Source organism: Cynoglossus semilaevis, chromosome 14 (assembly GCF_000523025.1).
Source record: "Cynoglossus semilaevis isolate Cse_v1.0 chromosome 14, Cse_v1.0, whole genome shotgun sequence".
Taxonomy (NCBI): Eukaryota; Metazoa; Chordata; class Actinopteri; order Pleuronectiformes; family Cynoglossidae; genus Cynoglossus; species Cynoglossus semilaevis.
In genome coordinates this window covers 9,776,339-9,781,432 of record NC_024320.1, presented here as the reverse complement: position 1 = coordinate 9,781,432, position 5,094 = coordinate 9,776,339, and positions in this window count along the sequence as shown.

Below are 5,094 nucleotides of genomic sequence, written 5' to 3'. Positions count from 1 at the left end.
TTCATGTCTCTGATGGGATGCAAGAAGTATAAAGTAAGACTTTGGAGACCCGTCACTTGACCTTTCCACCCTCGGAATGTGATTAGATCTCTCATGATGGAACCTAATAGAGTGGAGAATGAGAGCAGAAGATGATTTATTAGTGTGTTTGTGTAAACAAGAAAAAAAATGAAGACACGCAGGAGAAAAAAAAATAAACAAGTCTAAAATGAAAAAATAGAATAGAAAGTTGGTGGGGAGAAAAGAAAAAAAAACCCATCAGACTTCAAATTCTCACGTTTCCAATGGTACCTGAACTCACCATGTTATTCTTTTCATAAATTGATTCTCACGGCAATGTCAACATTGTATAAACGGCCTGTAGGGGGCACATTAACATAAAATCCATTACAAATTAGCACTTCATCCAATTAAAACACTGGTAACAAGAAAAACAGCTTTGTCTGAGACTGACATCTGTACAGAACATCACCATATTTAAATCAACTGTGTCCAAAACAACAGCGTTCTTTCGGCTTCTAAACTTTTACTGACAGTTTCTGTGTGGACTGTCACAAGCTATTGTCGCATTCCAGAGAGTGGAATATGAATTATGAAAACACTTCTCTCGACTCCTCTGGGAGAAGGATTAATCCTGTGACTTATTCTTCAGAGAGGTTCTGCCATGGGCTGCCAGCCAGATGCTGTCAATCATCCACATAAAAACTTGACCTGAGGGACTGAAAGGGAAGAAAAGTCAGAGAGACGTTCTGCAGGTGTCTCATGACACAGTGATACCAAAATGTGTGCAAGGGATTTAGGGACCGGCAGAGACCTTAATCATGTTACTGATTAGTTTAATGTCAGGTTAATATTTTTCAGTCAACTTTCCCATTTGAATCATTTAAGTCCAATGTGAAGGAAATGTTCTAATAAAAAGTCTCTTTGGTAGAACACCATGAAACCATTACAACAGTTAATGCATCCCAACTTTTAAAATACAAAGGTTTCTTGCTAAGAACTTGAACTCTGAAAAAGGTTTTGAATTTTTGGAAAACACTGTAGAGCAGGGTTCACCAACTATATTTGTCAAAGAGCCAGTTTTTCTGGACAGACACCTTGGGGACTGGACACTCGAGTAAAATGAAATAAAGCTCACATTTTTGTGATTGAATCAAGTTGAGGGCCAGAACGGACGGTTCGCTGAGACGTGCAGTGTAATCTAGCGATTAGCGACTGAAAAATAGGCCAGTGAATGAAAATCAAGCCATTTTGAACCACCTTCGTGAACATTTTTAGCAGGAAAATACTGAGTCATATTCAGTCAAATGTCTGCTCACTGATCTTGTAAGCAGCATTGCCCTTGATTTTTGACTATGTAAATGTTTTTCCAAATCCATCGTTACCTTGAGGGAGTATCATGCTAACACGTTAGGTGTTACCCAGCAAATATTTGAGTACACTTTCACCCCGGAGCAGCGTGTTTGCTCGAATGATTAAAGATTCTCTTTAAAATATTACCCTTCACAATGACTGCACTATATAGTATATGAGTAACATTATTGTTATTTTCCTGTTTAAATGTGTATTGAGTAATTTACCCTAATACTTTTAAACTTTTTTGTTCAATGTGCTAAACATAATTTATCTTCTTTTTCTAATGTGTGTTGTTTCCATGAGTTGGCATTTAGAGAGTTCCAGAAGGAGATGGTGTTTGTCGTAGTCAAGGATCCTTGTCTTTTAAACAGGAATTGATCTTTAATGTGCAGACAGGGAAGTCCTCTCAGACGGCACACAGAACACACACCGCTCGCTAGCTCTGTTTGTAGTGCCTTGGTAGTGAATATAACCTTTTCTTGTCCGATACTGATAATGCAGTTTGAAGTCGGACAAAGTTAAGTTGATTGTTTGGGCCTAGGTATGGGATCTGATGAGCTGTGGTTGGTTTTTTTTTATGTTCCTTCCTGTAATTTTGACCAATAGCAGACCAATACCAATACTTATCCTATCAGATGGAGAAACACTGGATTGTGACCACTATGACAGGAGCATGCACAGTTTAAACTGTGGTCTAACTGTGATTGTCTGAGCCAGAGTTGGACACAGAACAAGAAGAAATGAAGAATGAACCAGAATGTTTAGCAGTGGCCAGTGTCTATGTTTGTTACTTCTACATTAGCATCATGTCAATATTGTTATATCGGTGATATTGATTACTCAAGGTTAATTAAGCTGCATTTTCCATCCTTGGCGCTAACAATGTTTGCGTCTGCCTCTCTGTCTCTCAGGCTCTGATAAAGTGTTGGATCAAACTCACCTGTGTCCTTTGCTCTCATCGTCTCATTAGTCTCACTCGTCTCACCTGGTGCCCTGGGGGCATATACAGGTGTCTCCCTCACTCTGTCTAGTTTACTTCACTGTCTGATGTTGGTGGACTTTTAGCTGTGAGGTCCAGTCTCCTGTTTAGGTTGGTTCATGGTTGGTTTCCTGCTTTGGTCCTGCTGCTCTGTCGTCCTGGCCCTGGTGAGTTTCCTGTTAAATTTCCCAGCTTCCCAGTTTACTTTATCTTGGTACTTTATCTTGGTACTGCAACCGACTGCCGTGTCTGGAGTGCTGGATTTGTGTCCAAATGACGGGTGGGGTTCCTGCGATTCCCCTCGTCTTCTGTGTCCCTGTTATTAACTGTAGACTTCAGCTTTAACTCACAGTGGCCAACTGTAGCCAACACATCCTGACTTGGTGTTCTACGTAGACTCTGGCCTTATACCCAATATTGATAGCTTAACACAGTGTTTTTCAACCTTTGGGTCATGACCCCATGTGGGGTTGCTGGTAAAACAATTTTTTTCATTACTTATAAAATAATGAAAATAATAAAAATATCAAAGCTGCCGCATTTTGATTCAACCAGTGGGTTAACATGTTACCAGCTAACCTGCTAATCCATCTGATTCTCCTTGACTCGTCATCAGAGTCCCTACACACTGAAAGTCATGTCAATTTGATGTCCACAGCGCAAATTCAATTGGACTTTTCTTGACTTTAGTTCTAAATAAGTATTAAAATAAAACTTAAAATATCCTCCGAAAAAAACCCAAACATAAATAAATGAAAACAGTTTTATAGCCAAAGCGTTGACTAGATGGACAGTTAAATGACTATGAGTGCTTTCATAGACTGTGGTGAGGAGGTCAAAGAGGAGACAGGAGCTTGAGACAATCAATGCTACCACTTCAGACAGTAATTATGCGAGAGTAACAACATCCCTGTAGAGTTATGAGGCCCAGGGGGTCATCTTTCTAACGCTAGTCTAAAATGTTTTATGGTTGCATATTTCCCCCCAAAGCAGCCTTCTCAAAGAGGACAAAGTCATTCTTCTGAAACTCGAGACGCTGATATAAAACATGATTGTGATTTAGCGTGTTGACCTTTCCTTTCAGGAAATCAACCGTCATGCCTTCGTGCTCTGAACACTATTTTCTTTGCTCCGCAAACGGGAGACGCGAGGCAGCACGAGCGCGGAAGCGACACACTAATCTTTTTCTTCCCTCACCTCTCACACCAGCCGGGTGGCAACATTGCACACTTGCATCCTCCTCATTCGCCGTATTGTTGTATTTAGCGGTAAACAACACCTTGCTGTGATCACCTGCTCACCATGTGGTGGAGTTTCCAGACAAACGTGAGAGGAAAAAGAACGCGCGGCTTATTTTCACTTAATATTGTCTCCATCTGTTGAATTTTCTGTTTGCCCATATGTTCAGAGGTGGACAGCATGTGTGCACGTGGGTTTTGTCTCGATGCGTTTTGGTTTAGTAAACAGTGCTAGTGGAATATCTGCAGTCACATACAATTTCTGGCTTACTTTTATATATTTATTTTTTTAATAAAGTCTGATTGGATAACAGATCTGTGTCTTTATTACAGCGTAGTTTCACAGAAGGAGCAATGGTCTGAGATATGATGTTTCATTCATTCACTTTCTCTGAGGCGCCGGTCACAGTTTTAGTCATGAAATGACTTTCTGCTGTTGATTGAAGAATTATATATAACTCTGTTATAAAACTGACATGGAAATGTATGCTTTGCTGGTTATTTTAATTTCATAATGGCATCCTCCAACAGAGCTTTAAATTGGATGTGAAACATGTTATTGGCAGTGAAAGAGTATAAATGTGGCATCAGTGCTACTCAACAAGAATAATGACTTGAGTTCAGAGGAGGATCAGGGCCAGGCAGTTTGACACTGTCCTTATTGAAGGTCTGCAGCTGTGGTCAGAACCAAACAATTAAAAAAGTTCTGACTTTGTTTCAAACGTTCTTGAGTGAGAAATCCACTTCTTTTTCTCATAATCACACTGGTCCATCTGTATGGAGTGTGTGTGTGTGTGTGTGTGTGTTCATTCACTCCAAATTGACTGTAGGTATAAATGGTTGTCTGTGTACTGTTTGTGTGACTGGTCCATGTGTACCCCGCCCTCGCCTGATGACGAGGTCGTAGAGAACAGAAGGATGGACTGCCTTAATTATTACTGTCACTTATGTTTTATGAAAAAAGGATGAATTTTAACCTTAAACTCTTTATTTACAGAAAAGCAGAAACAATTGTGAATATATATTTCATATGCTAACCATTTCCTGACAATGTCATATGAATATGAAGCCAGAAATCCAAGATTAGACCATAGAAAAGATTCCTTTTTTTTTTTTTTTTTTTGTCAGACTACATGTGTTGAGCATTACATGGTGGAAAATTGCGATTCAAGGGTCCAGGCATTAATAAACCAACACTAGACTTGGATAAAACATATCATTAAACTGGACTAGAATATAGTCAACAGACCGTGGAAGTGGAGAAGAATTGTTAAACTGCAGAATTCGCTCCTTCCCCACATGTTCGTCTGTTGTATGTAGACACACAGACATTTTTGAATAAAACCAAACCCGCAGCTTACCATTCGTGGACACTGTGCTTAGAGGTAATACTTTAAAGGCAGAAACTGCATCATATAAATTCACTGTGCGTAGCTGCAAAGAACAGCTCTATTATGGATATGAGGCCGAGCTGACTTTTGGTCCTCCATTACTGCCTCTGACCGTGAAGGATGGTGGTCT